Below are 22,848 nucleotides of genomic sequence, written 5' to 3' on the forward strand. Positions count from 1 at the left end.
CACTCATATGTGAAACCTAATGAACAAAATAAACAGATGAATAAAATGGATGTAGAGACCTAGAAGCAAGGACAATATTGGGGAATCTCAGAGGGAAGTCAGGGAAGGGTGGGTGGGTGAAAGGAGATCAGCCTAAGAATTCATATGCATATATGCATAATCCATGGACACAGACACTAGGATGGTAAAGGCATGGGACAGGCTAGAAGGGGTCAATGGGGAATAAAATGGACATAGGCAATAATTTCAACAATGAAGATTTTTGTTAAAAAAAGGATTAGAAATTGGACCCTCAGATTTCAGTGGGCATAGTCCCTCTGTCATTCATCTTATCTCAGGTGGGGTTAAGACTTCAGCTAAGAAATACCCTACCTCATGAATGAATATAACCTAAGTTATGCACAAAATAATAAATATAACCTAAGTAGATTAGGTTAAATATGGGTGAGTCTGTGCCCTGAGGGCATCACCCACAGCCACACCCTCCCCTACAGAAGTGCTCCCAGCACAGCCCTCACCATGGACTGCAGCTGGAGAACCCTCCTCCTGGTGGCCATGGCAACAGGTAAGGGGCTCCAGTCCCTGAATTAAGGAGGGGACTAGAGAGAGTCAAGGGGGATTTCCACCAACTCTTGTCTGCTCTCCACAGGTGTCCACTCCCAGGTGCAGCTGGTGCAGCCTGGGGCTGAGGTGAGGAAGCCTGGGGCCTCCATGAAGGTCTCCTGCAAGGCTTCTGGATACACCTTCACTGACTACTGGATGCACTGGGTGCGACAGGCCCCAGGACAGGGGCTTGAGTGGGTGGGGAGGGTTTAAGTTAACAATGTAAACACATGTTATGCACAGAAGTTCTAAGGCAGAGTCTCCATGACTAAAGACACATCCATGAGCAAAGTCTACATGGAGCTCAGCAGTCTGAGAGCCTAGAATTTGCTTTTGTATTACTGTGCTGGAAACACAGTGAGGGCAAGTCAGTATGAGCCCAGACACAAACCTCCCTGCAGAAGAGGCTGTGACCATCAGGGGGCGCTCAAGGGTCTCTGAGCACAAGGACCATCCCAGCAGCAGGTGCAGTTGGAGTTTAGGGCTAGTTTCCTGTGTGATTTCCTCTTCATGTCACAGTTCCCTCAAGGAACCTCTCTGGATTCCTGACTTTGCATTTCTGACATCTTTGAATTAGAAAGTCTGTTGTAAACAGAAACAACTTCCTCCCATGAACAATATGCAGAGAGTGTCTTTTAGACCACTTGTGCCACTAAAATGACTACTAATCACCAAATCTTCTGAACCACATCCCATGAATCTAACAAGATGCTCTGTTGACTCAAATGTGCAGCTCACTTGAATGTTGGACAGCATGCACCACAAGTATGTGACCCCAAAGCTAGAGAAGAAGGACCCCAGTTGGTGATTGTCATTGTCTTATCATCATGTTCATAGCACCAAGGGTAGATGATACCAGCCAGAGGCAGAGGGAGCCACAAGAGCTCGGTGCAAATATGCAGGCTGATGACCAACACACACACAAATGGGACATGAAATGTTTATTGTGCACTTAGTTGAAATCATGAAGATTTGATGGAATCAGGAAATGATATTGGCCCAGGGCTTATAGTTTGGTGAGGTGGTGATGAGGGAAAGGAATTCTTCTTCCAGGGGTTGGTTTCAATTTCACAATGACATCTAAAGAGAAAGCTACGATTTCTGATCCAGTTTCACATGTTGAGGGCAGAGGGAAAAGAGGCAGCAATGAGCCATCAGTTGTTAGAAGTCAAACAGAAAGAAAATAGAGTATGGTTTTGTATTTTACTTTTAAAACTATGCAAAATGAAAAAAATAAAACTAGTCCTATATCTGTTCAATAATCAGGTCTAAATGAGAAGAATATATGTAAGCAAATGATAAGGAAGATGCTGTTGATGATGTTGACAATAATGATGATGGCAGTGGTGGTGATGGTGATGGTGATGCTAGAATTGGAAACAAATCTTGGTCCAATGTCTTGGTGGGAATATGTACTTTCCCACCAATCTGCCATCAGCTTTTTCAAAGGCCTGTGTCAACTTACAGTTGGGCCATTTGGGTCACAATCTCTAATGGTATCTGAAATGTAGATGCCACAATATTTCCACTGTAAGGGTTCAGGAGTCTGGAAAAGGGGCTACATGATAAATGAATAAACTAGGCAAAATATAAATTTGGAAGGCATTTGGGGAACCAGGCAGAAGCTTATGCTTAGTGACTAAGCTCTATGAATCTCTGGACCCAAGGCTTTTTATTCAAACATTTTCCATTTAGCAAAGCAGATATACATATCAAAGGTAATGTTTGGTAAACAATAAAGGACCATAAGATTAGGAAAATTTCCCTTGGTGTTCCAGCAGCAACTAACAATATGCAGATATACAGCCCTGCTGAATATGTCCATTCAACCTTTTGAAGACTTTTTGCATTTACTGTGACCTGCTGGACTTAGCCTCCAGCAAGCAGATATCTACTTTTTTTTTCCGATAGAAAGAAATTCTGTGTGTACAACCATCCTATATAATAAAAGCCTAGCTGGTGTCACGAGACACAGATGGTCATGGTGACATAATCAAAGATGGCCACCACAAGATAGCTGTCACAGATGCCCACCATAAGATGGCCGGTAGAGGAGGGCAGTTGTGGGTGAACAGACCAGCAAGGTAGGGCAGTTGTAGGTGATCAGGCCAGCAGGGGATGGCAGTTGGGGGTGACCAGGTTGGCAGGGAAGGGAAGTTGGAGGCTACTTGGATGGCAGGGGAGGGAAGTTGAGGCCATCAATCCAGCAGGGGAGGGCAGTTAGGGGCAATCAGGCTGGCAAGGAAGGGCAGTTGGGGGCAATCAGGTTGGCAGGGGAGCAGTTAGGGAGTGATCAGGCTGGCAGGCAGAAGTGGTTAGAGGCAATCAGACAGGTAGGCAGACAGGCAAGCAGTTAGGAGCCAGAAGTCCTGTATTGTGAGAGGGATATTCCAGATTGGAGAGGGTACAGGCAGGACTTATGGACACACCCCCATGTATGAATTTTATGCACCAGGCCTCTAGCATCTATAGAAAATGAAAATAATGATTATAAGAAAGCAAATTGTGATGATAATGCTTATGATTAAAATGAGGATAATAGACTGCGACAGGATCCCTGGTCTAATGGAATGATGGCTCCTCATACAGACACACTGTTACCATTGCTTCTCCATGAGGGATTCCACTCTCCTCTGTAAGTATTGACAGACTTTATAATATCAGGCCTAATTAATTATGCAGCTTCATTGATTCATGCTGAGATCATATGAGTAATGACCCCAAAGGAGCCCAAGTCCTAATTCTGTGGGAAGGTGTTACCGTCTAGAACAGAGACATGTGCATGTAGGAAACAGGGATCCTCTTCCCACCACTTTGCAGTTACATGTTCTTTATTTCTCTTCATATCTACCTGTATGATCTTTAATGTTTCTACTTCTCACAAATCCATCTTCCTAATTATTTAGGTATTTCCTACGATGATACAAGCTGTCTTTATAATAACTTCTGGGTCTTCACTGAGGGAGGCTTTGAACCCAAATATCCAGTAACTCTCTGCCCATGAACATCATGCATATTTCTGTCATGTGACTCAAAACAAGGCCAGGTTTAGCCCAAACCGGTTTGGCTCAGTGGATAGAGTGTTGGCCTGTGGACTGAAAGGTCCCAGGTTTGATTCTGGTCAAGGGCATGTACCTTGGTTGCGGTCACATCCCCAATAGGGGGTGTGCAAGAGACAGCTGTTCGATGATTCTCTCTCATTGATGTTTCTGACTCTATCCCACTCTCTTCCCCTCTGTAAAAAATCAATAAAATATTCTCAGATAAAAGTAATATGATAAATTAAGACATAAAATATTTAAAATGTCTGTCTTTTACTTTTTAATTCTTGCACAAGGGTAGAAATTATTGGTATAAGACTTAAACATTTAGAAATTTTGGATACACTAAGGATTTGAGATTGAGAAATGGTCTGAACAAATGTTAATCCCTTTTGCATCTGGTTGAAAGATGCATGAGAAGTAACCTGCTCATCTAGTTCATGTTTCCTCTTATGCTCAGAGTCATAAGGCAGTGCTTTGAGCTGAATCTAAGGAGTAGTCCTCTGTTCCTGACTTACATGCTAAGTGAGATCAAGGGAAGAAATGCCTCCACCCAGGCCCCAGAAAGACCAAGGAATCTTGAACCTGAGGCTCTATACTTTAGGAAAAGCTGCTCCAGGGTAAATGCTCTCCTGGGCTGTGCAGGCTCACAGCTCTCTTCTCACACAAGGTTGAGATATCTGGGAAAGCAGAGCTGTGGTCTGGAAGAAGATGAGGCTTCTGGATCTTCTCTTGTTACTGGCAACAGCTTCCCAAGATGACGGTCTCAGGGGCCAGATAAGGTCATATGTGACTGACAGGACTGATGCTCCTTGTCCCCAGGTGTCCAGTCTCAGGTACAGCTTCAGGAGTTGGGCCCAGGGCTGATGAAGCCCTCCCAGATTCTCTTAGTCTATGGATTCTGCACAGTCTATGGATTCTCTATCACAACCAGTGGTTATGACTGGAACTGGATCTGTCAACTCCTAGGAAAGGTGCTGGAATGGATGGAGTGCTTAAATTTTTATAGAGACATTTACTAAAGTCCCTCCCCTGATAGCTGAACATCCATCTCCAGAGACATGTCCAAAAACCAGTTCTCTATGCAGCTGATATCCATAATAGTGAAGGATACGGCCATGTATTACTGTGTGAGACACACAGTGAGGGGAACTTAGTGTGATCCAAGACACAACCTCCCTGAGGGATACAGCAGGGAAGGAGTGCAGGAGGTGCTAGGGACAGCAGAGAGCCCTCAGGACCCACAGCACAGAGAACAGCCCAGGAGCAGTGGCAGAGGAAGGTGGGGAGGGAATGGCCTCCTATTGGGCACAGGGATTTCCTCTCAAGGTCTCAGCTCCTCCCAGGGAGGATTCCTCCTTCTCATATTTTCACTAAAGACAACAATGAAGAAGAGAATTGTCTGTTTGCAGGTGACTTGTTAGCAGCTACTGGGTCTCTCCTTCAGGAAGACACATTCACAAATTCTAAAATTGACTTTTTCCACTTACTTGTCAATGTTTTGCTGATAAGTGTAAACTCCCCAGGTATATTGCTGGGATTGAGCTGTGTGCTCAGCTCTGCATCCATCCCTCAGGGGTCACAACTTTTTCAGTGTCTGACTCTCCCTGTGTTTCTCCCTCCTGTTTCCAGGGAGATCACAGTGCCCTCTTGTTGCTGAAAGGCCTGACCACACTCAGGGCTATTGGACCCCAACCATCCTCTCTGGGTCCACATTGATCCCTGTAAGAGCTGAGTACCAGATCCAGCCAGTATCACAGGTCCTGAAGGTAAGGCTAGGAGGTTTAAGAGAAATAAAGACAAGAGAAAGCGGGGCTTCAGGAGGACTGCTAGTCTATGGTGAGACTGCAGCAGCTTTATTAGTTGCAGGCGTACATTTATGCGGCCTTTCTCGGCGTTTCTCCAAGTGCCCCTTTCCCAGGACAAGGCCGCCCGTCAGCTCCTTAAGGCGTTCTTGGAAAAAGATGCATAGAGCAGGCATCTGGCTAGATATCATTGAAAACAGCTTAGCTGAGAACATCCAGATAAGTCATGCATCACACGGGCTCCCTAACAATGGGGCTATGGTCTGCCCTGTCCCTAGTTGACCCTGAAGGCTTAGGGGAGAGCAGGTAGGCGTCCCTACCCTGTGCTCAATCCCCTGTAGGAGAGCAGGTAGGCGTCCCTACCCTATGCTCCATCCTTGCCCTCGGGCCCCACGGAACACAGCTTCCCACAGCTGAGTGCACCAAACACAGGAATCCACTATCCATCTACCTGAGGGGCCCCTGCTGCCCTGCAGGAAGTAATGCTAACCTCACAGTGGGGATAGGTGACCCTGAGAACTGGGATGAACATCATAGAACTCCTCCCTCCACATTTCCTCCTGGATCCATTTCTACCTTCAATGTGGGTGAGATGTGGATTGGGAGCATGTTGGAAGCCTAGGAGCTGTCCAATCTGTCCTCTTACTACTTCCCAAAGGAACACAGGGGCTCATTATCCCACACATAGAGTCACAAGCAGTCAGAGACACAGACACAAATAGTTACAGACACAGTCACACAGTTGCATACTAGTTTCTGGAAAAGGCATGCATTCAAACATGAACAGTGATAGAACACTCCATTTTATGAATTCTAAACAAGAAAATATGATTATATTATATTCTCTTGGATATCATATGAAATAAATATGTGGTCTGCAAGCAACTATTATTTCAACACTGACCACATCCTGTGAAGATCAATAGTTGTATTTTATAGTCAACTTGGTAGGTGCTCAAATTAGGAATTTGAACTCAACATTTCTAGATTCTTATGAATTAAAAAAAAGAAAAGAAAAAAGAATTGAATAGTGAAAACCTTCCACCAAATAAAAGCCAAGGACCAAATAAACTCAAGGGTGAATTCTATCAGAATTTCAAATAAGAATTGATAACTTTTTTAATCAACTGTTCTTGAACTCTACCAAGAATTAAAAGAAAAGGCAACACTTCCAAAGAGATTTATTGAGGTGAATATTACACTGATACCAAAACCATGTAATGATACACAAAACTGACAGATCAGTGTCGCAGAGGAACATAAATGAAAAAATCTTCAACGATATTCTAGAAAACGTACCAGCAGACAGAAAGGATAATATACCATGATCAAGTGGATACCGTACCAGCATAAAAGGATGGTTCAACATATGTAAACCAGTAACTGTGCTACATCTCATCCACAGAATGAAGGATAAAGTACACAGTCGTATAAATAGATACAGAATAAAGCCTTTAAAATTGAGAATCGCTTCAGAATTACAATTTTTTAATTTATTTTTAATTGATTATGGTCACACATAATTGTCCTTATTCCCCCATTCCCATTCCAAACCCCTCCTTAGATATGCCCCCCCCAACACCCGTTGTTCATGGCCACTGATTAGGCCCATATGTATGCACACAAGTACTTTGGTTGATCTCTTCCCCTTACCCCCATCCTCTAAAGCTTGAGAGTCTGATCTCTGGGTCTGTTTGTGTTGTTCATTATTTCCTCTAGATGTGTGAGATCAATTACAATTTTTAACACATTAGGCATATAAGTGATGGAACTCAATATAATAAAGGTTACATTTGAGACACCAAGTGACATCATGCTGCAGAGAAAAATTCAAAGCTTATCTTCTTACTTAAGAATCAAGACAAGGGCTCCCCTGTGACTATTTATGTTCATCAAAGCTAGAATTACTTGTCAGAATAATTATACAAGAAAATGAAATTTAAAATGTCTCAATCAGAGAGAAACAAGTCATAATACTTCTCCTTAGCTGTATGAAAATGACATAATCTTGTGCATAGAAAACCCTAAAAACTGTATGAGAAGCTAATAGAACTAGAATCCAGGAAAGATGTAACATACAAAACCAATACACCAATGTCCTGTGCTCCTGCACAATCTCATCAAAGTGTCATCATGCCTCTAGGAACTATGTAGTCTGTTTCAGAAGAAAGTGAGAAAAGAAAAGTTGAACTTTCTAAACAACAAGGAGATGACAATCTTATGAAACAAAAATCCTGGACATGTATGTCCCCAGTCTTGGTTAAACCTTCATTATGTCCCCAGGTAGCTTTCCCACCAATGTAGCCCTGAGTCAGGTGCAGGTTCCTGTTACCCTATCATTGATGGATATATGGTCACATTTGTTCCAAGGGTCAAAAGAAGACATAAGGTTTCCAATAACAAGATTGCATAACTTAAACATAATTATTGCCTCATCTTTACCTATAATTTCACCACAACATCCCAGATTTGACGATGAAGTTACATGTATATCATCAATGATAGATCAAGTATCACAAGTGAGCCTACAGAATAAACATCACAAGGAGGCTGTGCAGTGGCTACATATCCAGCATCAAACTCCTCTGAAGGAATAGGACCCAGGAGCTCTGTCTGTGTCTCTATAGTTCATGCTTCTGGTTCCCAGGGAACCACACAGATGCTCATCTCTCCCCAACACATGGTCCACTGGCTCTAGGCTCACACACTGGTCTTAGTTTGTCCTCTGATCACTTTGTAAGGGAAATAGTGTCAGATGGAACTTCCTGTCTCCTGAACATGAACCTCCTGCACTTTTACTTCTTTATTGCATTATGAGGGTTACTATCTCTTGGTTTCATTACTGGTGACTGCCAAAGGCATTCTCATTTTCAATATTCTTCTTTTCTTTTTTATGAACATTTTCTCTCCTGGGTCTTTGTAAAGGTGGCCTGCAACAGTTAAATTCATTGGGGAGAGCCCAGGCCCAGTGAAAGGTAATTACTAATAAAAAGCACCCTTGGACATGAGGCACTATAAGACCATGTCTGTAAAGCCAATGTCTAACTCTAGAGCTCCCTATATAGTAGGAGGACATGCAAATAGGGCCCCTCTGCTTATAAAAACCAGCCCAGCCCTCACCCTGTAGCTCTTGGACAGGAACCCATCCCAAGATCCCCAGGTGTTCCCATGCCTAGAATTGAGCACAGATCACTCACCATGGAGTATGGGCTTGGCTGGGTTTTCCTGGTAGCTTTTTTAAGAGGTAATTTATGTAGAACAAGTGACAATGTGTATGTGAGTGAGAAAAAAGTGGATGCGTGGGTTTCCTGACCAGAATGCTTTTGTGTTTGCAGGTGTCCAGTGTGAGGTGCAGCTGGTGGAATCTGGGGGAGGCTTGGTGCAGCCTGGAGGGTCTCTGACCCTCTCCTGTGCAGCCTCTGGATTCACCTTCAGACTATGGCATGAGCTGGGTCCGCCAGGCTCCAGGGAAGGGACTTGAGTGGGTGGCAGTTATATGGTATGATGGAAGTCAGAAATACTATGCAGACTCTGTGAAGGGCCTTCACCATCTCCAGAGACAACACCAAGAACATGTTGTATCTGGAAATGAACAGACTGAGAGCTGAGGACACTGCCATGTATTACTGTGTGAGAGACACAGTGAGGAGACGTCAGACACAAACTTTTCTGCAGGAAAGGCTGTGGCCATGAGAAGGTGCTCTGGGTCTCTTAACACAGGACCATCTCAGCAGCAGGTGCAGTAAGCAAATTATGTTTGTGCTGGTTTCCTGTGTGGTTTCCTCTTCATGTTACAGTTTTCCTCAGGGAACCTCTGGATTCCTGGTTCTTTGCTTATCTCTGACGTCTCTGAGTTAAAAATTCTGTTGTATAGAGAGACAATTTCTCACATGGACATACTGCAGAGACTCTCTCAGACACTTGTTTGTTAAGTGGACAATTGGCAGAGAGTCTTTTGGACACGTTTTTGTCTAAATGGCAATTAATAATCAAATCTGCTGACACAGGTCCCCTAAATCTAACAAAAGGCTCTGCTTACTAAACAGTACAGCTCAACAGAATGCTAGACAGAGACCAACACAGGAATGTGAACCCAAAGTTAGAGAAGGACCCCAGTGGTATTGGGTATTGAATTGTCATCAGGCTCATAGCTCAGTGAGTGACACCAGGCAAAGGCAGAGGGACCCACAACAGCTTAGTGCTGATGTACAGGCTGAAGACAAACACACACACCAAGGAATATGGAATGTTTATGGTGCTCAGTTGAAATCTATTGGAAGCACAGGAAAGGCCTTTTAGGAAGTCAGACCTGCTTTGATGGAGCCAGGAAAGAAGATTGACTCAGGGATTTTGTTTAGTTGAACTGGTGGGGAAGAGTCAGAATTCTTCCTACAGAGCCTCTTATTGACACCTGGAGAGAAGACCCAAAGTTTATTTTCAGATTCCAAATGTGAGGCCAAGTGAGAAGAGACAGGAAGGAGCCATCAGTTTACTATCATTAAATGGAAAAGAAAATGAAGTACTGCTACAAATTTACTTAAGAATTATTAAAATTAAGGAAACATTGTGTTAAATGGTCATTATATGTGTACAACACCAATATCTACTATAACTGAGAAAATAATTATAAATAGGCAAATGATGATGATAATAATGGTGGTGGTGATGATGATGATGAAGATGACAACCAAAGAATTGTACAGGGGTCATGGTCCATTGTCCTGAGTGGGATCTATCCTATATCCAAGGCCTTCAGCTGCTTGCAGGTCATGTATCAAATTTTAGGTGAGACTGTTGTCATTGAATTTCAAATGATATCAAGAGAGGAGATGCCTGCTTTTATTATTTGAATAAAAAAAAAACACAAACATTGTGTGTGGTTAACCACCATGTCTACAGAATATGAGAACAATTATAAGTAAGCAAATTATGTTGGTGCTGCTGCTATGGCTGCTGTTACTACTGATGATGATGGTGAGGGCAATGAACTGAGAAATGGATCTTGGTCCAATAAAATGAAGGCTCCTCCTACAGACAAGCAATTACCACGGCTCCTCCAGTGTGAGGCGTCAATTCTTCAATGTCAGTGTTGAGGGATTTCATAAATGGAATCCAAAATTTTCTGGCTTTGGTGATTCATGGTGAGACCCTCTGAGTAATGACTATCAAGGTGCCCAAGTTCTAATTTCATGGACCTGGGAAGGTGTTACCATCTATAAGAGAAACACTGTGAGAATGTGCATGTACAATAGGATCAGGGATCCCCTTTCCACCAGTTTGCAATCACACATTCCTTATTTCTCTTATCCCTGCCTGCAGGATCTTTAACGTTTCTATTTTTAACAAACTCCTGTTCATAATTATTCAGGTATTTCCTATGATGATATAATGTTTCTATCATGCCCTGCACTTCCTTCTGGGCCTTCCCTGGGGGAGGCTTTAAACCAATATGTCCAGTAACTCTTTGTCCAAGAGATGCAAATTAAAACAACAATGTGGTACCATCTCACATCTGTCAGAATGGCCAACATCAATGAATCAACAAACGACAAGTGCTGGCGAGGTTGCGGAGAAAAAGGAACCCTCATGCACTGCTGGTGGGAATGCAGACTGGTGCAACCACTGTGGAGAACAGTGTGGAGTTTCCTCAAAAAACTGAAAATGGAACTCCCATTTGACCCAGTAATCCCACTCCTAGGAGTATATCCCAAGAAGCTAGAAACATCAATCAGAAAGCATATATGCACCCCTATATTTATAGAAGCACAATCTACAATAGCCAGAATTTGGAAACAGCCTAGGTGCCCGTCAGCAGATGATTGGATCAAAAAACCATGGTACATCTACACAATGGAATACTATGCTGCCATAAAAAAGAAGGAATTCTCATCACTTGCAGCAACCTGGATGGAATTGGAGAACATCATGCTGAGTGAATTAAGCCAGTCAATGAAAGAGAAACACCACATGACCTCACTCATTTATGGATAATAAAGAACATTATAAACTGATGAATCAAAAAATAAATATAGAGACAGTAAAGCAACAAACAGACTGTCAAATTACAGTGGGGAGGGTAGAGAGATCTGGGGGAGATAAGAGATCAACCGAAGGACTTGTATACATGCATATAAGTACAACCAATGGACACAATACTCTGGGGAGGGAGGGTATGTATGTGGGGGGGCAATGTTAAAATATGTACACAGATAATAATTTAATTAAAAAAAGCATTTGACAAAATCCAACACCCTTTCTTGATAAAAATTCTCAGCAAGGTTGGACTAGAAGGATCATACCTCAACATAATAAAAGCCATATATTACAAACCCACAGTCAACATCATACTCAATGGGCAAAAACTAAAACTATTTCCCTTAAGAACAGGAACAAGACAGGGATGCCAGTTCTCACCACTCCTGTCCAACATAGTACTGAAAGTACTAGCCATTGCAATCAGACAAGAAGAATAAATAAAATGCACCCAAATTAGAAAAGAAGAAATAAAATTCTCATTATTTTCAGATGACATGATATTGTATATAGAAAAACCCCAAAGACTCCATCAAAAAAACTACTAGACATAATAAATGAATTTGGCAATGGAGAAGGATATAAAATTAACACCCAGGAGTGTATGGCTTTTCTATACACCAATTATTAACTCACGGAAAGAGAAATTATTAAAATAGCTAGGAATAAACTTAACCAAGGAGACAAAAGACCTGTACTCAGAAATTTTCAGGACACTAACATAAGAGATAGGGGTAGACATAAACAAATGGAAGAATATATGTGTTCATAGATTGGTAGAATCAACATCATTAAAATGTCTATACTACCCAAAGCAATCTATAAATTCAATGTAATCTCCATTAAAATACCAATGGAATACTTCAAAGACCTAGAACAAATTCTCCAAAAATTCATCTGGAAGAAAAAATGACTCTGAATAGCTTCACTTCTCCCATGAATCTCATAGTATTATTCTTCTTCCTTTTCTTGCCTCTTTTTCTCTCCTGTTGCTTTTCTTTTTTTTAATAATATTTATTACCAATGCATGGCCAACATAGAAAACTACAAAATATAAATAGTCAAACTTCTAATATTATAATTAACTAATATATCCATTACTCAAATTGATTATAATGATATGTTGATGTATATACTTGCATACTTTTGTAGCATCTATAATAATAAAAGTGTAACATGCTAATTAAAAAAAACAAAAACTCTTTGTCCATGAACATCAAGCATAGTTCTGTCATGTGACTCAAAACAAGTCTTGCTTCCTCATCTGACCCATTTCCACAGACACTTTCTGATTTATGGATAGTTTCCCAGCAGTGCTTCACCAGAACCTGCTCCAGTCCCTGTGGCTGTTGTAGCCAATCCACATAGACAGTGAAGGCTCAGCATTTTACAGGGAGTCCTTTGTAAAATAACCCAACACAGTTCCCAATAAAGAAAATATTGTTAAATTAGCCTTTGTTAAATTTAAAAAAATTTGTCCCATAAAAAGCCATTGTGCAAATGAAAAGACAAACATAAATATAAATAATGTATTTCCAAATCATATACCTAATGGGAGAATGTACACATTATACATTAAGTTTGTTAGATGTTATGGGCGAGTGCCCAGCACTCTCTCACCACTGTGACCCTCCATGGGAAGGTTAAAAGGTGGTTGGGAATCAGGGGTTCCTCTGAGGGTTGAAGTTTTTTTCTTGTTAGAAATTATATGATTGAAATTCTCTTCACTCACCTCCCCATGAACCTTTACATCAATGATAACACTGGACTAATAATACAGGTCAACCTCCTTCCATCAACATTTTGACGTATGGCTGATTCTACTTTTATTTCTTGTCTTTTCTCCATTTAAAGCATGACTATTTCTTATATAACCAATTTGGGGTCTCTTCAATAAGACATGAGTTTGAATAAAGGAAGAGTTTGCATAGGAAGCTATAGACAAAGTCACAATTTTCCCACTATCAAGGAACAAGAATGTCTAACCTGCCTTTAATAGGAAGATAGTTTCAAAGATTAAAATAACATTATAAATTAAGATATAAGATATAAGAGTGAGAAGTCAGTGTGATCCCAGACACAAACCTCCCTGCAGGAAAGGTGTGACCTTTAGGGGTGCTCAGTGTCCCTGAACAGAAGGACCATCCCAGGAGCACATGCAGTTGGAGATTTCGGCTGGTGTCCTGTGTGGTTTTTACTTCATGTCACAGTTTCCATCAAGGAACATTTCTGGATTCCTGACTCTGCACTTGCCTCTAATGTCTCTGAGATAGAAAAGGCTGTTGTAAACAGAGACAACTTTCTCAGGTGGACAAACTTCAGAGTTTCTTTTAGACACTCTTGTGCCAAAAACCAATTAATGGTCAAAACTTCTGCCCAAGTCACTTAAATCCAACTAGAGACTCTGCTGAGTCAATACTAGAGTTTAGCCCCACACAGCTCAGGGTGCAGCCAGAATCAGGAAATGTACATGTTGAACAGCAGGCATCAGAGGACTGTGACCAAAAAGCTGGTGAAGAAGGACCCAAGGTAGCTAAGGTCAATGACTTGTCATCATGCTGATAGCACCAAGAGTTAGTGACCCAAGGCCAAGGCAGAGGGACTCACAGCAGCTTGGAACAGATGACCAGGTCTGAGGACAAACACTCACACCAAGGGACATGGGATGTTTATTATGCACATGGTTGAAATCTCTGGGAGGCACAGGAAAGGTACTACTTTGATTGAGCCAGGAGGGAGACTGGCTCATGGCTTTTATTTATACAGGTGGTGGGGAAGGAGAGAAATTCTGCTTCCAGATTATTGTGTGGTTTCAACCACTTAGTGACAAATGAAGAGGAGACCAACATTTCTTATAAGATTCCCATGTTGAGCAGATAGAGAAGAGACAGCAATGAGCCATAAGTTGCCAGCAGTCTAATGTAAAGTAATATAATTTTTGATTACTTAGTTTCCTTACAATTTTAGTAAATAACAAAAATGAAAAACAGGGTCAATATGTGTGCACAATAACTGTGTCTACAGAAAATGAGGGGGGGAATGATTATAAGTAAGCCAGTGGTGGTGGTGATGATGATGATGATGATGATGATGATGATAATGAAGTTGATGGACTGAGACACAGGTCTTGGCCCAATGAAATGAAAACCTCTCATTCAGGCACACCATCACCATGGCTCTTCCAGTGAAGGGTGTCCATTCTTCCCTGTCAGTGTTGAGAGATTTTATAATTGGGACCACAATCAATTATGCAACTTGGGTGATTCAGGGAGAAACCATGTTAGTAATGACTCCAAAAATGTCCAAGTAGGAATCCACAATATCTGTGAATGTGTTACCTTCTAGAAAAGAGACACTGAGAATGTGCATGTGGGACATAGGGAATCCTTTCCCCACCAGTTTGCAATGAGATGTTCCTTCTTTCTCTTGATCCATACCTGCAGAATCTTTAATGTTTCTACTTCTGACAATTTCTGTTCATAATTATTAGGCATTTCCTATGATGATACAAGCTTTCGCTATCATTTCCTGAACTTCCTTCTGGGTCCTTACAGAAGAAGGCATTAAAGCCATATGTTCAGTAATTTTCTGTCCAAGAGCATCATGGACATTTCTGTCATGTTACTCAAAACAAGTCCAGCTTCCTCCCTTCACCCAGTTCCACAGTCACATCCAGATTTATGGGTAATATCCCAGCAGCACTCTTCTCTGTTACCAGAACCTATTCCAGTCCCTATGGCTGCTATTGCCAATCCACAGGACAGTGAGGGCTGAGAATTTTCTGGGGAGTTCTTCATAAAATAACCCAAAATAGGACTCATCAATGAAAATATTATTAAATTAGCCTTGGTAAAATTAAAGTATTTTCTCCTGCTAAAGCAGTGGATCTCAAGCTTTCTAATTCCCCGACCCTTTAATACAGTCCCTCATGTTGTGGTGACCTCCAACAATAAAATTATTTTTTGTTGCTACTTCCTAACTTTAATTTTGCTACTGTTATGAATCATAATGTAAATATCTGTGCTTTCCAATGGTCTTAGGCAACCTTTGTGAAAGTTATTCGACCCCCAAAGGGGTTGCAACCCACAGGTTGAGAACCTTTGTGCTAAAGATTTCATTGAGCAAATTAAAACACAAACATAAATAAATGAATATATTTCCAAATCACATGTCTGTAGCAGGATGTATGAATTATACATTAACAAAGTTATATGTTTCTGGGAGAGCCCAACACCCTGTGACACAGTGACCTCAAATGAAAGGGCAGAAGAAGGCTGGAGTAAGGGATTCCTCTCAGGGTTGAAGTTTCTTTTCCTGAGAGAAATTCTGTGGTAGGAATTATCTACATGCACATCCCTATGGACCCAGACATCACTGGCAACACTAGAATGAGAAAGCAGGTCAATCTCCTCCCATCATCATTTCTACTTATGAATGATTCTGAGTTGTACACATACATGATCACTGATTTTATTTCTTGTCTTTTCTCCACTTAGAGCCATGACTCTTTCTGATGTAATGATTGTGAATCTCTGCAATAAGCTATGGACTTGCATAAAGGAAGAGTGTGCACAGGAAGCTGTAGACACAGTAAAAAAAATTTCCATCAAGAATAAGGAATGTCTAACATGTCAGTGCTTGGGATGTTGTTTCTCAGATCAAAGTAACATAGTAAATTAAGATATAAGATATTTAAAATGGCTGTCATATATTTTTAATATTTTGCACAATGATAGTAATTATTAATATAAATTTAGATTAAAATGTGGAAATTATGGATTTGATAAAATTTTGAGGTTCAGAAATAGTCTGAACAAATTGTAATCTTTTTTACACTTGTTTGAAAGATTCATGAAAAGTTAAAAGTGTAACCTACTCATCAAGTCCACCATCTTCACTTATGCTCAGAAAGTTTGGGCTTTTTGTTGACTGATTTCTAATGTGCTTCATTACCTATGTGGTACCCTGTCCCTGACTTATATGCTGAGTGAGGTCAAGGGAAGATGCCCAAAGGGGGGGGGGTTATGAATAACCAGGGCATCCTGACCCCAGGCCCTACACTTATAGGAAAGGCTGCCCCACATGCAAATTTCTGTTCAACCTCCAGGATAAATCCTCTTCTGGGCTGTGCAGGTTCACAGCTCTCCCTCACACAGGGCTGAGGTCTCTGGGAAGGCAGAGCTGTGGTATAGAAGAAGATGAGACTGCTGGGTCTTCTCCTGTGCCTGGTGACAGCCCCTTCTTCTCCTCCCCCAAGATGAAGATCTCATGGATCAGACAAAGATCATGGGATGGCTGTGGATGCAGGTGACTGACAGGACTGATGTTCTTTGTCCCCAGGTGAACTGTCCCAGGAACAGCTGCAGGAGTCAGGTCCAGGACTGGTGAAGCCATCACAGACCCTCTCCTTCACCTGCTCTGTCTCTGGCTTCACTTTAACCAGTTATTCTGTGTACTGAACCCTTCAGCCCCCCAGGAAAGGGGCTAGAGTGTGTTAGATGTATATGGAGTGATAGAGGTACAAACTTGGCTTAACACTGAACAGCCTGAGAGCAGAGGACACTGCCATGTATTACTGTGTGAGACACAGTGAGGGGAAGTAGTATGGGCCCAGAAACAAACCTCCCTGCAGGAGACTGCAGGGCTGGACTGCAGAGGGTCTTCTGAACATGAAGGTCAGGATCCACAGCACAGAGAGCAGCCCCAGGGGAAGGGCCAGAGGAGGGAAAGGCCTTCCAGTTGTGTACAGGGATTTTCTCTCAAGCTCTTAGCTGCCTCCAGAGAAGATTCTTCCTTCTCATATTCTCACTGCAGACAATAAGGAAGAAGGGACATTGTCTGTTTGCATATTATCAGTGATGGAACATATTATCAGTGATGGAAACTCTTATTCACCACATTTCCTTCACAAAATCTAGAAGTGACTTTTTTCACTGTCTTTTCAACTTTTTGGTGATGTTTTGAACTCTGTAGGTGGGTTGCTTGGATTGGGCTGTGTGCACAGCTCTGCATCCCTCCCATGGGGGTCATAGTTACCCTCAATGTCTAACTCTCTCTGTGACCTCCCCATCCTGCATTCAGGGAGATCACAGGCCCTCCCTCTGCTGAAAGGCCTAGCACACACAGGGATGGACCTCACCCATCCTCTCTGGGTCCACATTGACCCCCAGAAGAGCTGTCAGCTCAGTGCACCAAACACAGGGAGCCCCACATCCACCCACACGAGGGCCCTGCTGTCCTCCAGGAAGCATTGCCAACCCCAACATGGAGAGAGGTGCCCCTGAGGGCTGGGATGTGCATCACCAATCTCCTCCCTCCACCTTTCCTCCTGGATCCAAGGTTTTGTAGCTTCACTGTGGGTGAGATGTGTATTGGGAGCATGTTCAAAGCCGAGGAGCAATTCAAGGCACCCCCTGCATCTATAATATTCTCTTACTCCTTGCCCAGGAAACACAGAGTTACATACACACATGGTCACACACACACACACACAAAGACACAAATTCATACTCATAAACACTCGCAGAGTTGCACACTTGTTTTTGAAAAACATATGCATCTACATATGAGCAGTGATACAAAACAGTTCATGTTGCTACACTCTATACTTTATGAATTCTATATATAAGTCATTCTTTCAGATGTCATCAGAAATTAATGTGGGGTCTGAAAACAACTATTATTTCAACACTGTGAAGATCAACAGTTGTATTTTTCAGTCCACTTAGAAGTTGCTGAAATTAGGGTTTTTCACCCCAACTTTTCTGCACTGCTATTAATTTTCCCAATAGAAGTAGTATTGGAAAACCTATAAAAAATTTAAAGCCAAGAACCAAATGGACTCAGGAAGAATTCTACCAGAATTTCAAATAAAAATTAATAACTTTTTTATTCAACTCTTATTGAATTCTTTCAATAATTATAAGAAAAGATAATGATTACAAACAGATTTATGAGATGAACATTACACAGATATCAAAGACAAGTATAAATATATAAAAATTACAGGTCAATATATCTGATGAATGTAAATGTGAAAACCCTCAAAATATACTAGAAAATTAACTTCACATTGAAAGGATTATTTACTACAATCAACTGGGATACTGTCATAGCATGCAAGAACAGTTTAATGTATGTAAACCAGTAAATGTGATACAAATCATCCAAAGAATGAATTATAAAGTACACCACCATATAAATAGATATAAAATAAAACATTTAAAATTTTAAATCACTTCAGAATTAAAATTATTAGCAGATTAGCTGTAGAAGTGTTGGACCTCAATGTACTAAAGGTCACATTTGAGAAGCCAACAAGTGACATCATGCCACATAGAGAAAATTTCAAAGATTTTCTTATTACTGATGACTAGATAAGGGCTCCTGTGACTATTTGTATTTGTCAAAACTAGAAGTCCTTGTCAAAATAATTAGTCAAGAAAAAGAAATTTAAATGTGTAGATCAGAAAGAAACAAGTCAAAATATTTCTCCTTATCTGTAAGCAGATGACAGGATGTTGTACATAGAAAACCGTAAAAACTGTATGAGAAGCTAATAGAACTAGAATCCAGGAAAGATGTAAGATACAAAACCAATGCACAAATGACCTGTGTTCCTGCACCCTCTCAATAAAGTGCCTTCATGATTCTAAGAAATATGTGGGGCTGTTTCAGAGGAAATTGAGGAAAGAAAACGTGAATGAGCTTAACAAGGAGATGATAACCTATTGAGACAAGAACTTTGAACATGTGTGTCTTTGGTATTGGTTAATTCCCCATCATGTTCACAGGGAGCTTCCTCCCAATGTAGCAATGAGTCAAGTGCATCCTCCAGTTGACTCCTATCATGTGGAGACATGGGACCCTGTTCACAAGGGTCACATGAAGACATCAGGTTTCCAATAACAATATTTTTTATCATCTGAACTTAAATACTCTTAAATATTTATCCACATCTTCCCCTAAACAAACCCTGTCATGACAGAGATTATTTTCCATTCCAATGTATAAAACTGGATCTACAACAGATTCTAGGGGACAAAATATACAAAGGAGGCCATGCAGCTGCAACACCTCTGGCACAAACTCCCCTGAAGTATAGGACCCAGGAACTCTGTCTGTGTCTCTAGAATTATGTTTCTGGTTCCCAGGGACCCACACTGATGCTCCTTTGGCCCCAACACTTGGACCCTGACTTTAGGCTCACATTCTTGTCTTAATTTATCTTTTTATCACTATGAAGGGAAAATAGTGTCAAGTGGAACTTCTTGTTTCCTGAACATGAACTTCCTGCACTTTTCATCATAGTATTTGAAATTTACTTTCTCTTAGTCATCTTTACTGGAGACCGTCAAAGGAATCTATCATATTCAATTCTTATATCTTTTTGTACAGGCGACTTGGAGTAGTTGGGTTCCATGGGGAGAGCAGAGGCCTGTACAAGGGAAATTATTTAACAAACATCCATCCTTGAACATGTCACACTCTGGGACCATTGCCTTAGTCACAGAGTCCAACCCCAGAGCTCCCTATATAGCATGACGACATGCAAATAGGGCCCAGTTTGCTCATAAACAACATCCCAGCCCCACCCCCACAGTTCTGACACCGGACCCCAGCCCTGGGATCCCCAGGTGTTCACATTCCCTGATCTGGACTGAAGACAGACCACTCATTACGGGCTTTAGACTCAGCTGTGTTTTTCTTGTTCCTGTTTAAAGAGGTAATTTATGTAGAACAAGAGACACTAAGTCTGTGAGTGGATAAGAGTGAGAGAAACATTGGAAGTGTGAGAGCTTTCTGACCAGGTCATCTCTGTGTTTGCAGGTTTCCAGTGTGAGGTGCAGTTGTTGGAGTCTTGGGGAGGCTTGGTGTAGCCTGGGTGTCTCATATACTCTACTGTTCAACCCCTGGATTCACCTTTAGTAGCTACTGATGCACTGGGTCTGCCATGCTCCATGGAAGGGGTAGAGTGGGTAGCTGTAATTAATCCTGATGGAAGTACCACATACTATGCCAACTCCGTGAAGGGCCAATTCACCATATCTAGAGACAACACCAAGAACATGCCATATCTGCTAATGAACAGCCTGAGAGCTGAGGACATGGCTGTGTATTACTGTGCAACAAACAGTGAGGGAAAATCAGTGTGAGCCCAGACACAAACCTCCCTGCAATAGATTCTGTGACCAACAGGGGCTGCAGAGGCCCTGAATAGAAGGACCTTCCCAGGGTTAGGTACAGTTGAAAGTTAGGGCTGGTGTCCTCCTCATGTCACAGTTTCACTCAGGGAACCTGGATTCCTAATTTTGCTCTTACTTGAATTCTGTATCCATTGTTCAAGATTCTGACTCCCAGGCACCCATACAGACACTCCTCAATTCCACATTAGGTGCACTGGCTCTAGGCTCACAATCTTATCTTAGTTTATCTTCTGATGACTTTGTAGGGGAAATAGTGACAGATGGAACTTCCTGTCTTCTGAACATGAACCTCCTGCACTTTTACTACTTTTGAGTGTTATGAGGTTTGATTTCTATTTATTGCCATTACTGGTGAAAGTCAAAGGTATCACTCATTTAAACATTTTTATATGAACAACCTTTTTCTTTTTTTAAAATATATTTTATTGATTTCTTTTGCCCCCCTCCTTCTCATAAATACCTCCCTACGCAGAGTTTTATGTCCATTGGATGTACTTATATGCATGTATACAAGTTCTTCGGTTGATCTATTATCTCCCCCAAATCTCTCTCCCCTCCCTGCTGTAATTTGATAGTCTGCTTGTTGCTTTACTGGTTCTATATTTATTTTTTGATTCATCAGTTTATAATGTTCTTTATTATCCACAAATGAGTGAGGTCATGTGGTGTTTCTCTTTCATTGACTGGCTTAATTCACTCAGCATGATGTTCTCCAATTCCATCCAGGTTGCTGCAAGTGATGAGAATTCCTTCTTTTTTGTGGCAGCATAGTATTCCATTGTGTAGATGTACCATGGTTTTTTGATCCAATCATCTGCTGACGGGCACCTAAGCTGTTTCCAAATTCTGGCTATTGTAGATTGTGCTGCTATGAACATAGGGGTGCATATATGCTTTCTGAATGGTGTTTCTAGCGTCTTGGGATATACTCCTAGGAGTGGGATTACTGGGTCAAATGGGAGTTCTATTTTCAGTTTTTTGAGGAAACTCCACTCTGTTCTCCACAGTGGTTGCACCAGTCTGCATTCCCACTAGGAGTGCACGAGGGTTCCTTTCTCTCTGCAACCTCGCCAACACTTGTTGTTTGTGGATTTGTTGATATTGGCTGTTCTGACAGGTGTGAGATAGTACCGCATTGTTGTTTGGATTTGCATCTCTCGGATAATTAGTGACTTTGAGCATGTAGTCATGTATCTTTTGGCCTTCCTACTGTCTTCTTTTGAAAATATTCTATTTAGGTACATGGCACATTTTTTAATTGGATCATTCATCTTCCTTTATATAGTTGTATAAGCTGTCTGTAGATGTTGGAGATTAAACCTTTATCGTTGGTAACATTTGCAAATATGTTCTCCCACACAGTGTGCTTTCTTGTTGTTTTGTTGATGGTTTCTTTTGCTGTAAAAAAGCTTTTTATTTTGATATAGTCCCATTTGTTAATTTTCTCTTTAGCTTCCATTGCCCTAGGGGTAGTATCAGTGAAGAAGTTCTTTTGGCATATGTCTGAGATTTTGCTGCCTGTGGGTGCTTCTAGTATTTTTATGGTTTCCCATCTGATGTTTAAGTCCTATATCCATTTTGAGTTTATTTTTATGTATGGTGTAAATTGGTGATCCAGTTTCATTCTTTTGCATGTATCTGTCCAATTTTCCCAACACCATTTATTGAAGAGACTGTCTTAACTCCATTGTATGTTCGTGCCTCCTTTGTCAAATATTAATTAAGCATAGTGATTTGGGTTGATATCTGGGTTCTCAATTCAATTCCACTGATCCATATATCTGTCCTTGTGCCAGTACCAGGCTGTTTTGAGAACAGTGGCTTTATAATACAGTTTGAAGTCTGGTATTGAGATCCCTCCTACTTTACTCTTCTTTCTCAGGATTGCTGTGGCTATTCGGGGTCTTTTATTGTTCCAAATGAACTTTTTGAGAGTTCTTTCTAGGTCAGTGAAATATGCCGTTGATATTTTAATGGGGAGTGCATTGAACCTATAGAATGCTTTAGGAAGTATGGACATTTTGATGATGTTGATTCTACCAATCCATGAACATGGTATGTTCTTCCATCTGTTTACATCTTCCTCTATCTCTTTTTTCAGTGTCGTGTAGTTTTCCACAAATAGGTCCTTTACTTCCTTAGTTAAATTTATTCCTACAT

At 41.2% G+C, this 22,848-nt stretch overlaps 1 long non-coding RNA gene and 1 pseudogene across 1 annotated transcript; both read left to right on the plus strand.

Moving 5' to 3' along the window:
- The first annotated feature begins 455 nt into the window (after positions 1–455).
- Positions 456–834, plus strand: LOC118727739. Its single transcript, XR_004990647.2, has 2 exons — positions 456–565; positions 650–834. It is a non-coding gene; the product is annotated as an uncharacterized LOC118727739 (long non-coding RNA).
- A 7,800-nt stretch (positions 835–8,634) lies between these two features.
- On the plus strand, positions 8,635–9,142 carry LOC118727607 (annotated as a pseudogene).
- Positions 9,143–22,848: the final 13,706 nt, after the last annotated feature.

The sequence above is a fragment of the Pipistrellus kuhlii genome, unplaced genomic scaffold, assembly GCF_014108245.1.
Source record: "Pipistrellus kuhlii isolate mPipKuh1 unplaced genomic scaffold, mPipKuh1.p scaffold_m20_p_25, whole genome shotgun sequence".
NCBI classification, from domain to species: domain Eukaryota; kingdom Metazoa; phylum Chordata; class Mammalia; order Chiroptera; family Vespertilionidae; genus Pipistrellus; species Pipistrellus kuhlii.